Raw genomic sequence first — 14,382 nt, 5'->3', positions numbered from 1 at the left:
AACAGGGACTGTCCTGTGAAGTAATTCACTCCACTGAGTATTGAAAAAGGTTCTAGAAAGGAAAGACAGGGAATCTATATGGCGATAACAGACAGAACAGATTCTTGAACTGTAGTAAGGTGTAGATGTAGGCTCTCCATGTGTAATCACTGTCTGCCCAGTAGACATAAGCAGGACCAGAGGGAGGTGAATAGGACTGGAAAGTGAGGCTACAGGAGGACCTGAAGGCTATGGGACAGGGAGGCAGATACTGAGAAAAGGAGTTTATAATCTGCTTCTCCAGTTCCAGAAAAACAAGATTGGAAATAAAATTTGATTTACTTAGCTCCAAATTATAAAATGAAAAATATTCCCAAAGTGCAAAGCTGACTTTTCATTAATACTATCTTTTTTTCATATACAAGCAATTGGTATGTAGGAAGAAGGAGTCTGACGCCTTTGCAGTGGGGATGTTGTGTGGGAAATGAATGCTGAAGTAAGAGGTTGTAGATGCCCTACAGCATCAGACCCTGGATTTCTTTGACCATAAAATGATATTATTCAACAGGTTACATCTCAGATTCTGTCATTTATTCGCTCACATCCTTTGCTTAATGTTTTTAGTTTCTTATGAACTTTAGGTGTGGCAGAAGGTGACATTGGTGTTTTAAGGACTATTGTCCCTTGGGGGAAAAAAAGAAAGGATAACAGAGCTTGTGATGTTATTTATGGCAAACAAATGTTCTGTAACTGTACAACCCTTTGCTGCTGCATAGAAACTACTTGGAAAATGAGACTGACATTCTGGGATAAAGAAAAAAAAACAACCAAAAAACACCAAAAAATGTCTGATCCCCCCTGTCCTTAAGTATTTACCACAGAGCTTGGGTCACTGTTTTTTGCATGCAGTGTACAGTTATTTTCTGGGTTAGGCTAGATTCTGTGGCTTTACCTGGTGGAGTAATTCTTTATTTTAAATTGTCCCACTGAGGTCATCAGTGCTGTTCATGAGATATTACTCATCCTAAGCAGGAGTGCCAGAATCTACTGACATTTTGGTTCTGGCACATGACTGGCTATCTAATTGCCGTATATTGTTTTGTAAAATGTGTGTGAGTAAAAATCAACAAATAGCAGGAGTTAGCAATTAGTTTTGCTCTGAGTGAATACCCTTGTTTCCTTCTGAGTGCAGGTATTCATATGAAAAATAGCCCTTCAGCAAGCATTTGTGTGAACAAAAAGCCTGTTTGTATGAATGCTCATAAATAAAAAATCCTAAGAGTTGTAAACATCGTTGAACTGAATAGTCACTTCACATTCAAATGAGCATTAGCAAACACTGAGCAGAGACAGAGCTGCTTTAAGAGTTTATGTGCTCAGGGAATTTCTCAGCAATCACAGAATGTGTTTCAGGCTAGGTTGTTAGGACAGAGTAGTCTGTATGAGTAAAACACCTTAGACTTCTGACCTTGAACGATTTGGACATTCCTATTCCCTTCTTCTACCACTCACTGGTAGAAAACTCACACTCCAGTCTGAAGTCATCAGCAGTGGATAACCAGATCCAGGAACTGGACAATAGTCAAAGAGGGTTCTGAATGTGTGAAATATATGGTTTTTCTATCTAGTAGATGACTGACTTGTGTCCACTTCTGTGAACCTGCACTGTAGCTTTGGAGTTGGTGCTGAAGAAATGGAACGATAATTGTGTCACTTTAAGAGATGACTTGATCAAAATGTGTGTTTCGATTCTCCTCAAAGTAAGTAACATCTCTGCTGTGTTCCCTTTAGATCGAAAGTGAGGTAGAATATGTTTCCAAGGAGACAAACACATGCTGGAAATAAATTATGGTTTTGACTCTTCACAAAGAATCTTAATTTACTTTGCATGTTGTACCAGATCTGAAATCCCATGTGCTGAGTGTGTAACACAAGCTTGACAGATTTCTCCGATTTTCTTTAGTTTCAATAGACCATGGTTCTGCCCAGTTCTCCTAGGCTAAATTGATACTGGTGAACCAGCAAGCCAAAGGACAAATCAGTGACACAATTGCCTACATAGTTAATTATTGGCAGATTCCTCACCACAGTTTTGATCCAGGCCAATCAGCAACCACTGAACCTTGAACCTTGGTTCAAGTGCATTAGTACAGTCTGGAGACCGTTTCCCATAGGAAAATGTGAATGCATTGGAGTAAGAGAAGCATGTCAGCAAAGGCTATGACATGGCACTTATTTTAAAGGCCAGAGGATGGATAGATTTCAGTGTGTCTTCCTTATTAGTACTAAAATACTCTTTAGAAATAGCCCCTAAACATCTCTTTTACTGCTAGTTCAATTCCTAAATTACTCCTGCCAGAGAAATTGGTACCTGGCCAACAGCAATCCTTGCAAGGCAACAGGTGACTTTAAGACAAGTATGAAGCAATGGTCTCTGTCCCCAGCAGTGTCTCCTGAGAGAACTTCCAACATGTAACAATTGACCTAACCATAGCGAAGGCCATGTAGTTCTGTGCTTTTGCTGTGCAATTCCACTAAACATCATTTCCGTATAGACACAGAATCAGTTTAGAATAGAAATAAACTTGCAATTTTTAAGGATTTGGATGGGGTTTATTCATCTTTAGGTTAACTGCTGCATGAACAGAAGCACCCTAAGCAGAAGGAGTAAATATCTGTAGAGGTTTTTATACTACAATTTATACTAGAAGAAGCTGGAAAAGTTTTATTTGCTGGAAAAAAAATTGATTAAAAATACTTGTCAATGTTATGCAAAAGGAAATGGCCCTCTGATATTTTTCTTTATCCCTTAGCAGGTGAACAAATAGTTTCCATTTCCAGAAAAAAACCCCCTGTGTATATGCAAAATAGCTATCTAGGGGTGGCTTTGTAGAGTCACATAGACTAAATGCATCCTGCAAGTATTGTAGAACACTAGATTATAATGCCTGTTGTGATCCTAGTAAGCAAGTAATGATGTTACTTTTCTTTACCAGTAAATTCAGACAGTCTGACTTGTTTATATAAGGTGTTGAGACAAAATATCCCCAAAGTTTTTTCTATCTCTTCCAGCAATGGTTACATATTAACTCCTCCTCAGTCAGTGATGAGAAATGAAGGAACGCTGCCTGTAACTTAACCTCTTGGTGTGTGTTTTTACTCTCCTGGCTGATCCTGGGAGCGGTTTGAGAAGTCTCGGGAGCTGCCTGTAAATGCATCAGCCTTGGCAATGCCAGCACGTTTACAGGCATTGGAAGGGTTTTCCATGGAAAGGTACTGGGATAATCTTCGTCTGCAGAGGTTGTCCGCACCAGCAGATGAAGCACGTGAAGGTGGGCAGGCAGGAGTAGCTTGGGCAATGGGAGAGCAAGTCTTTTGGCACATTTTGGTGAGTGTGTTGCATTTGGCGTCTCTAGAAAAACCTGCCTCAAAGCTTCCACTGTCCCCTACTGGCTGAATAATGGGCAGTCAGGAAATTTGTTCTCCTGCCCATATCTTCATCTCTGGGTGAGTGTAGCAGATGTTTCATCTTCTGTTCAGCTCCACACCTCCCTACCCCTGTCCCAACACCCAGGTTTTGCCTATATTTTCAAAAAAGGCCTCTGTGCAACAGCAAAAGTTACTTGAGGCAGAAATAGTTCTTTGCATTTCACATGCTTCAGAATACTAATCTGTCTGCAGGTAATAAAATGTTATAGACTTACTTGTCCTGTTAAGGGAAGAAAAGGAGTTTCTGTAACAGTCTAGATACTAATAAGAAAAGAATATAAGCAATTTTCCAGGGATATCTCATTACAAAATTACCAATTATGTAAACAGGTATTAGCTCGGTTAAAACTTGGTGGTAACAGTGCCAAGGTCATGGGTTCAATCCCCTGTATGGGCCATTCACTTAAGAATTGGCCTTGATGATCCTTGTAGGTCCCTTTCAACTCAGAATATTCTGTGATTCTGTATTTTTGTAGATAGAGAGAGAGTAAATTTTTAGAATGGAAGTTGTGACTACATAATTCCGGTCCTGTCATCTACTTGTTAATGAGATGACTCTGATCCAGTTTTATCTCCCTAAAGTCTAGGTTTCTGCTAAAAATAGAAATAGCAGAAATCACCTTCTAAGTGTACTTATCCTTTTCCATTTTAAGAAGCCTATGTGGCTTTGTTCAGACAGCTAATGTATACATGGCAAATTTCACTCTGCCATATCTAGCCTCCTGCGTTGGAAAGATTGGCAAGCTTAGGTGTTTTTTTCCAACTATTGAGTAGCATTTTACTCTAACATTTTTACAAATTACTGTTTTGCATAACTAACCTCTTGACCTAGAGGTTATCAAAAAAGGTATTTGTGCACACACAGCAAGATGAAGTCCTTGAAATTATGAAAGTCAGACTAAAACTACTTGATAAAATTTATCCTGAGAATATGAATGTTAAACTGTAAAGACACCTGAGTCACTTGCTGTATAAGTAACTACTACAATTAAATATGAAAATAGGCCTATGGAAAACATTTTATTTCAAACCAGTATCTAGAACGTGGTTGACATCACTGTAAAGCCAAGGATCTAGGATATGACAGCTATCAACTGAAAAAACATCTTGTTTTTGTATAAAGATGGTCCTTGCTCTTCATTATTAGACTCCGTGCAAAACTGTAAAATCAGGGATAACATAGAGATTTATTTTTTTTAATATGTAAAAATACAGAAAACACTCTGTTTTCTGATCCAGCTTGCAAAGACATCTTCAAATATCCATAATCTCAAAGAAAGAAAACGCTACATGAGCACCCTGTAATGCACAAAGATAACTAGTTTAAAAATGATGCATTGGTTCTCAGTATTTAAAATTAAATATTTCCTAGATTCAAATTATTGTATCTGATATCAGATTTTCATTTAGGACACTAGGGAAAAAAGCTAAAACAACAAACAACAAACCCACTCAAATTATCCTTTGGCTAAATTATCTAGTCATAGTAATAAAAAAGGGTCCTGCTTTCCTGACATGAAATTATACTGTATCATGAATCATTCAGCATTAAAACAAATCAGGCATTGGATAAAAGTTAAACTTCATGCTGGGCTCTAATGGAGGAGGAGTACTCAAAACCAATTCCCCTTAAATTACCCTTCTGTTAGACACATTAAAGTAATTCCTGCACTTGTGCAGACATGATAGATCATGTTGTCTGCAAATATTTGGAGTTTTTTAGCAAAAAGCCTGAGGTTTAAAGCTTTTCATCCTTAGCTCTCTACATGATACAACCTTGTTTTACAATTTTCTTTTAATTCAATTAGATGCATAACTCTACAGAAAGTTGTCATTATTATTTCAATATTTTTATGGTTTTTAGCTGCCAAGCTAGTGTATCTTAAGTAAATATCTTATTAGTAGTGATTTGTCTTCGTTGTGATAACACAGTTCGGAGATTTTGTCTGAAAGTACTTCATAAAGTCTCTGCCCCAGTGGCATCACAACCCCTAAATGATATAGTGTTGGAGAAAGGTTAGAGCACATTAAATGTACTATGGTAGGTAAACCCACCAAACTACTGTTCTCAATGTTCACAGTCTTATTCTTGTAATGGAAACCAAATAGCATTATGTTAGGAAAAATATAGTACTAGTGCCTATACTACATTATTGAGAAATTACACAGGAAAAATAAAATCCAAGGATAATATATTTTAAGCCACTTTTGATTGCTTTTGAGAAACAAAAGGCAAATATTCCAACCGTGACAGCCAGCAAATTTCTTCCTGCTTCCACTGAATTTGGTAGCAAGCTCCATCAGTGCAGTATGAATACGATCAAATCCTTTTGTATTGGATATTTGTGCCTGAATTTGGTTTGCTTCACTAAACATTGCTGGTGATCAGATAAGTACCAAGGTTGTCTATTGATCTGAAGACAAGGTGATTGCTGGTGGTCATACTGACAACTCGATTTTCTTCAACAGTTTGACGACTAAGCCTTCTGATCGCATACTTTCCTTTTTATGATGATTAAGTACAATTGTAGCCAAGTGAGCTCTTTGTATACAGTGATTTTCTGTGTGTAGCACTTCTAGGGAATCAACAGTGTCTTTTATTCCTTCTTCATGAGCTGTATCATTGGCATATCCCTCTGTGTAATAGTTGAAAAAAAAAATGAACAAAGCTTTATTAGCTAAACATAACCACAGTTTACTGTATCTTAAACTCTGGCTCAAGTTCTTGGTTGTGTGCTGTCCCAGAAACACAGAAGAAACCCAAGAAGAGTGTCTGGGTCACTTTTATTTGTTACTATGCAGGCAAAAATTGGTCTTGCCCATTTTATCTGGCCATGACAGATTATGTTCTACTCTTGGCTAAAAGCGTACAGAAGAGCAAATTTGAATCCAGGCTTCCAAGTCATATTTGTTTGTGGAAAAATGTAACAGAAGGGACAATATTCACCAATACGTGCACATGCAGAGCCAGGGTAAAGAAGGAACGCTCTAGCCAGGCCTCAGCAAGCCAGAGGAATGTGAACAGTAGTAGAGAGAGTGCTTGTCAGCTGCCTGGGGCAATTAAGGTTTATAGCCACTAATCTGGGCTGCAGTCACTCAGTCTCCTGAAGAGCCAAGGGTGAAATAAACCTGACTGCTGGCCTGGCTGCCAACTCTGTGTTTACCTGTAGCGCTCTGAGCCTTGCTGCTACCTTGCCCTGTCCCAGGCCTGTCTTCTTCCTTCTGGTTATTCTGCTGGGCATCATTCCCAATGCCTTGGTACAGTCTGGGGTGAGCATTAGGCACCAGAAACGATCAGGCATTTATTGCTGGACTTATCTGCAACATATGAGCATTGAAATAATATTAGTGAATTGATAACTGAAAGGAATGCAGAAAAGTAGCTTTTACAGAAACTCAACAAGATTACCCTATTAGAAAGAAATACTCTTTCATGAATGCACCAGAGGGAAATTTTAGCTTTTCACAAGCCAGATAAATTCCCAAATCTCCAAGTGGTTTTGTCAATGGTATTGAGGGTAAAAGAGAAAAAAATGTACTTTTATTTATGATGTCTCTTATGTACGTGCATTACTGCACTGAAATATTTTATCTTTGCAGTTAAACTGTATCAGTAATTTTCTTCTGTTGTAATAAACATTAACAGTCACTCAAAGGAGAATTAGAAACTCTAAAAGGAGTGTTTCCAATAGATTTTCAATCTGCAGACCTGACTCTACTACAGACAGAAAGTCTTCTTAGAATGGGAAAGTGACTGCTTATAGAGAAGTGTAATTTTTCTGCACTTGTCTATTTGATTACCGTGGTCTACATCATTAAAATTCTCACAGAGTCCCATACCAAAGGAACTGAATAAATGCAGAAATATAGAACGGTTATATTAAATAGCAGACATTTTCCATTTTGATTTTATTGAATGTTTTATTAATTACAATGTTATCATTAATTTTTTGTGTTGAAGTCAGTCTGTACAGCATGCTTTTCTCCATCAAGTGGAACTTGGGAAAGCTGTTCTGTATTGTTTAACATGAGCAAAGCTGTAAAAGCATAAATGTTTGATACAGATCTGCTGGGAAATATATTTCTACATTGCTGTTTTTTCAAAGTTATAATGGAAGAGCAATTCCCTGTTAAGTTATTCTTTTTTCTCACAAACGGCAAACATTAGCCTGCATTGCCATTCCAGTAACAGCATGGTTAAAATGACTAGCTAGGTTGTTCTGTTTTTTTCCTATTCTAACCTAGATTTTCCCTTCTTAGACTTGGTTGGTAGAACTCGTATTTTGTTTCATTTCGCAAATAGAACATTTCTTTGCCTGCCTGCAGTCCTTAGATAGAAGTGATGGAGGTGCTATTTTGGAAGTGGCTTGAAATGGAGGATTTAGCTGAATTCGGGGGACTCAAGAAATGCAGAAGCAATTCATCTGGAGTTTCCAGAGCAAACATTGCTTTTTTGCACAGAATTGCCCCAAATCCAGGCCCTCAGCCCAACCGGGGGTGACAGCACAATGGACCTGATGTGCTGTGAGGAGGATAAGTGTTGAAGAACTGGAGCAGGTGATAGCACAGGCTGAAGATTCATCATGGCAGGGAAGAAAACTAATTGATCACATTACCCTGTTGAGAAGAGCGGTGAAGGAAAACAAAGCACTCCTTCTGCACGAGCAATCAGAGGGCCAAGAGCCAGCAGCTTGTGTGACAGCTGGTGCTACTAGTTGTCCTGGCGGGCAATGCTGGTCTCCTCCTCTCCTTCTCCCTGCTCTGGCCTAAGCTCTAATTAACCAGGCAAAAAAGAGCTTTGAGCCACAGCCTGGAAAACATCCCAAGACCCAAATGCCGAGATAATTTTATTATAAGTGGCTAAATTAAAACTAAAGCAGAGGGACAATATTCTTACAGTTGAGGATCTCTGACACCATGTGATTTTTGCTGAAAGCAGTGCCGATGAGTTTTCTGTGAACAGTTAAAATAAAACACCAAAATGTCGATCTCCTAGTCAGTGTCCATGATTAAATTACTTCTTTGCTTTCACTTTTTTCAGTTGTGTGTCAGTTGGTCTTGGTATAAGTTGCCCATATTAAAATTACAACCGCAAGTGAAAATGAGAAAATTTATATGTGCTGCAAGAAAGAAACAGAAAAAACTCAAATACTGTTTAGTACTTTCATTTGAAACTGCATATACTATTTTCTCAAAAAATAAATATTTGAGCAAAGTGAGAAGAAGAATTTTCTAGTAATAACCTTCACTCCTTCTTTCTAAGAGGTTTAGGATATTCCTAAAAGTAATCCTTTCAAAATTTAAAATGTCTAGTTTGAGGCATCTGCTCCATATGATTGGATATATGTTCATGGTACAAATATGGCACAAATGGAGGGACAAAAAAGAAATAGAGGTAATATACCTTCCTACATAATTAAGAAATAAAACATTCTTCATATTGTCAAAAAAGTAAAAACAAAACTCTCTTGTACTGAGGCATAAGTTTGAAATGGATTTGTTTTAGAATGACTAAATATTCACAATGTTGTATTGATGTATGAAATATAGTATTGATGACGTTAAAGCTCAAATAAACAGAAGACCCTTGACTTTATTAAACTCATGTCAGCTGGATTTTATGATTAAGTCTTCTCACATACAAAAAGCATCATGCCTGCTGCTAAAACTGTTTACTGGGGCCTAAAGCAATAATTCTTTTTGTGATGGCTTTTAAAGTTGGGATTGGGGTTTTACTCTTTTTCAGTTTGAACTCAGACATGAGTTTCCAGCTGAGGTAACCTCATCTCCTGCCTCATCTGCTTGACTTCCTGCATATGATTTGAGGAAATTGATTGTCCTTGAGCATCAACCAGCTCTCCTGGGACTTTTTCCAGTTTGGTACTGACAGGATCCTGCCTATGTGTCCCCTGAACAAGCAAAAGTCTGCTTCTCCGAACCCCAAGATGTTTATTCTAATACTTGTCTTCTTGGCTACCCTCCGGGTCTTCCAGTTAGGACTACTCCACCATTTTATGGATAGTCATTGTGGCCAAAATTGCCACTGATTTTTACATCCTTGACTGTTCACTTGTTTGTAAATGTTGTGCTTTTATAGCCTCGTCTGCACCTATGAAAAACTGTTGCCAGCACAGACCAGAAATGTTCAATATTACTTGCACCCAACAAAATATCCATGTGGTTAGAAGCTCCCATGAGCACTAAAGCACTAAAAAAAGAAACAATGGCCCATCATGGTTCCTGATTTGGTGATCTGTAGCAGATGTCCACGAGGATGTTCTATTTGTTGATCTCCTGGATCAAACGACTTTTACTCATTGACTATGAACAGTCATGCCACTCATCGCGTAGAATTCAGCATTTGAGCCACTCTTTTGCACAGAGTATACTTGCCCAACTTGTCTACCCTGACTGATCTTCCTAAAGAGTTTCTATCCATCCGGCACTCCAGTTGTGTGCTGACTCACACTGTATCTCTGAGTTTCCAGGTGTGTCATCACTCTACATCTGCAGCCATATTTTTTTTCCTGGGCTGTGTTTATATCAGGTATATGAGGTGGGCTCTTGCTCATTCTGCTTTCTCCTTGTGATTGTAGCCCTCACTATGTCACCTCATGAGTTCTTTCACTCATCACTTCTTGCTCTGTTGTCTGTAGCCTTTAACCTCCATCACCCAATGAAGGTAGAAGTAGCTGTAGATTAGGGCAGAATTGGTCCAATTGATTTCTTGTTGGTCATGTTTGAACCGTCAGTAATTTTACATGGGAACAAGGACATTATTTTGAAGTATCAAACTGAAACCTGAGGGGAATAAAAAAAGCTATACTATAATCTGAAGAAGGCCAAGAAATGGGGAAGACCTGATCTAAAGATGGCAAAATAATTGTATCACACCACAATTTTTTTATCTTCAGCAAAAAAATGTTGATATCTTTGCTATTAATATAATATTTGTCATCCTCTGTAGGTATCATTCACATACAAACTGTGATACAGTATTTCAGTCAATTGCTATATTTCCCTTGGCTTAAATGAGGGAAGTCAGTGCAGCGGTTCTCAGAGTTTATTCTGCTGACAATCTGCATATGTCGATGTGAGGCCACATGGTGGAGTCAAAGCCATGTTCTGTCTGCAGGCTGGTCCCTGCAACAGCCACGAGCAACAGTCAGGAGAAGCTGCATCTGTCTGTGCAGAGCTGTCCTTGCAGCCTGGTAACTTTTTGCTATAGATGGTCGCTACGGAGACATTATGTGTTGTTGATGATGATTTATTTAGAGCAAAGCTCACAAACACTGCCCTCCCACTGTTGGCAGGCCTGGATGGATCTGTATTAAAAGTGAAAAGATCCTGTGCAAAGATTAGTGAAAAGATCAAATTTAACCCTCCTTTGTGCCAAACAAAAGTAAAATAAGAACTGTTTGGGTTTGAATCAAATTACAAATTAACTTTAGAAATAATTTTTCTTTAAGAAGCCAAAGCTATGGAAGTAAAGAACTAGTCTGCAAAGGGTTGTGACTCAAGTCTCTGGTATGGTTGATGGTTAGCCCTGCGGGAGAGCCCTGAGCACTTCTGGTGATAGAGAGCCCCAAATAGTTCTGTTGTCTCTGCCTGAGTGGATCTAAACTATTCCCTCCTATAATGCAGTTAAGTGCTTTAAGCACTAGCCTGTATTCTCAGGATGAATGAATGGTTAAATGTTTCCTAAGTGGAATATAAATAATTGATTCTTGCTGCACACATCTATATTTCCAACTTCGTGATTTAAGCCTTTTCTGTAGTTCATTTTCAATCTCCTTCGTTTCAGGAATACTAGAATGAAAGAAAGATATCTGCTCGTGTTCATTGTGTATTGTCATGAATAATTAATTGTAAATAAAACCAGTGAGGCTAAATTTTACATTCAAATATTAATTTAACTCATCAAGACTCCCAGTGGACCTTAAAGAGAAACATCATGAAAAGTTACAGCTTTGATCTGAGGGGAAAAAAGATCATAATTTCTTAAAAGTGCTGGAAGAGAATAGATAGACATTTGAAAAAGTATGGGGGGAAAAAGGTATGAAGAAGATTAAAAAGGAGCTCTGAACGCATGTACATACAAGACATTTCTTTCATGTAGGTATGTGAAATTCAGGTTTAAATCTTTGCTCCATGAGCTTTCACAACTGCTTACTCTTGTTTAAAGTATGTTTATAGAAGTGATGCTTTATTCTTCGTCAGAAAATCTCAATAAATTTTTATAAAATAATGGAAAGCAACAAAATCTCAATAAATCTCTAGTGCCAGATAACCATCCCTATTGTTAATTCCAAGCTGATGGATGATTTTGATTGTACTTTTAGAAGTATTATTCTAACATTGAACACTCCTCTATGAGATTGTAAGAAGACTGAGTGTGCCCTAGAAAGATATTTTTTCCCAATCTTTTCTGTCTTAGATAAAAATATCAGTAATATACATTCCATAATCCTATTATTTTTCAAAAAAACCAAAACAACGGAGTCCCAACTCTTTGAAAGATATTTTGAAAGAAACTTTCACATAAAAAAATTATATTTCTTTTTTATCTACTGTCATTTATAATAAAGATTACTGTAGTTCCTGATGGATTTTTCCATCTTTAATACAATACTAGGGCTTTGACAAAGAGGTAAGGATTTGTTTCACGATGGCTCAGTGTAAAAATAATTTTTTATTTTACTATTGTGAATTATTTAATTCTGGACCAAACTACCTACCAGTAATGTCTCCTGGTCTCTGGATCGCAGTCTGGAACTGAAGTGCCTGGTGAGTGTCTCGCTTCTTTGTGAAACTACAAATACACCAAACTTCTGGAAGTTTTATTTGACTCTGGATCCAGATTTCAACATTAGCATGTGAGGTATTGCTAATAGTGAAAGGTTCCAACTCAGAACACTTCTGGGTGCCTCTCAAAGGTCACCTTTATCGAATGTTTTCAGAATACCTCCCTCCCTTCTGCAGTATCCTGAAAGATGCCAAGTGGGCTATTAGAGCAGAAGTTGTTAGGTTCTCAGAACTATTTTGATCTTCTCCCAGACATTTTTTTTTTCTTTTTATGACCCCCCAGAGTCCTTATAAGTAATTTGAAAGAGATTCCATGGTGTAATTATTTTTTGGAAGTTCTGAACTAAGCAAGTAAACGAGTCTCTTCCATTTCAAATTCTGCAGTTTTATCCATATATTTACATATATGTTTATGTTTATGTATAAAATATACACAACCACATATAGTCAAACCTTCTCACACTCAGGATAGTCAGAATAAATTTTACCCTATTTTTTCTTTTTAATAAAATATAAACTATTTGTATTTATGTTATTAGAAACAGTTATTCCTGTCTATTAATGTCAAATAAATATTTGTCTTTGCAAAAATCTTATGATGAAAGTAACAGTTTGTAACTTGTTATGGGTAATAAGCAGTAAACACTGGTTGTGTCCCTAATTTTTTCCTCTTTGATCCCTGTCAAAAATTAAATGTCATTTTATGCTTCAACTGACTTCCCTCAAAGAACTGAAAGTCTGATTAAAGCAAACATGCTTAATACAAATTTTTTTTCAAATTAAACTGACAAAGTTATTACTGGAACTTGAAGAAATTACTATTGCTATATGCAAAACACATGAAAGATTAAATATTTAAGTAGTCTACTTTCTTAAAGGTTTTAGCTGTAATATCTGCTCTCAGAAGGAAGAGTATTAAGTAGGCTTAATCTTAGACATGACAAAGTATAATCCTGCTCATTGCTTATATCTGATGTTGTATTCAGTTGGCTGAGAGATGGTCCACCAAAAACTATTGCCTTTCACAGTGTTGCTCTTTGACTTTGGTCAGTCGCTTAGCAAAACACTCTCACCAGACTTCCAATTTGTAAATTTATATTTCTTATGTTTGTAAAAGGAAAAAAATACCCATCTTATAACTGCACTGTTAATGTAATGATTTTGCAACTGAAGTGTGGTAGGATGTTGATGTCAAACATTTCAATTGTTAATTGAAGTGTAGGTACAACAAAGACAGCACTTTAACACCATTTTTTTTCAATCCTATTTTAATCTCTCACTGCTGCTGGACTCAAACCCAGAATATTACTGCAAAGAGCTCAGTCATTAAAAATAAACTGTGAATTAAAGGGGAAAATGAGACAACTGCATGTGATTATTTACATATATGTGTTTGGGTTCAGAAATATGCATGTATACATGCAAATAATATATCACATTTCTGCATGTGCACTGTGCAAAAAATAGTCTTTTCCTACTTCAACACCTTTGACAAAATAATATTATGTTGTTAATATTATATTTTGAGGGACTGCTTTTGGGGAAAGAGTAGGAGTATGTGATATTTTTCAAGATATTGTACTTGCAGTTGGCCTTGCATTTTGTGGACTGTATTCTGTTAAACAACAAATCCAATGCAGAAAAGCATTTTACAGGGCATGTCATAACAGATGAGAGATGTTAATCATATGCCTGCTGATGCTTCATCATGACAAAGATTTCCAGAAGGATAGCAAATAATTTTGTATCAAGAACCAACTTGATCAGAGAATGTTCTTTTGGGTAGATATATCCTTGCCATTTAATATCTCCGCTTATGTAACATGATGATCATATTAGCCAAGAGATTTATCTACCATGGAAACATAAAAGCCACCTGGGAAATATAAGAGTATGAGCTTGACGACCATCTCTACAGATGATGTTGGATGGCAGCTAGGGTCTTAGCTGCTCAGCATGTCCAAATATTTCCCTACATCTTTGTCAGATGTAGTGGATGTATCTGAACTCTTTTGTATGGCAAATAGAGGCATGTTTCCAAGCATTCCCAATGGGACAGAATTTTAAAACTGAATTGGAAGTCCCTCTTGCAAATTCCAAACATCATTA

General features: G+C 37.2%; 1 long non-coding RNA gene across 1 annotated transcript; it reads left to right on the top strand.

Annotated features, from left to right (window-relative positions):
- Positions 1-3,092: 3,092 nt before the first annotated feature.
- LOC116789187 lies at positions 3,093-10,322 on the top strand. Its single transcript, XR_004357928.1, has 2 exons — positions 3,093-3,486; positions 9,215-10,322. It is a non-coding gene; the product is annotated as an uncharacterized LOC116789187 (long non-coding RNA).
- The last annotated feature ends 4,060 nt before the right edge of the window (positions 10,323-14,382 follow it).

The sequence above is a fragment of the Chiroxiphia lanceolata genome, chromosome 1 (assembly GCF_009829145.1).
Source record: "Chiroxiphia lanceolata isolate bChiLan1 chromosome 1, bChiLan1.pri, whole genome shotgun sequence".
In the NCBI taxonomy this organism is placed as follows: Eukaryota; Metazoa; Chordata; class Aves; order Passeriformes; family Pipridae; genus Chiroxiphia; species Chiroxiphia lanceolata.
This window is presented reverse-complemented; position numbering and strand designations above follow the sequence as displayed.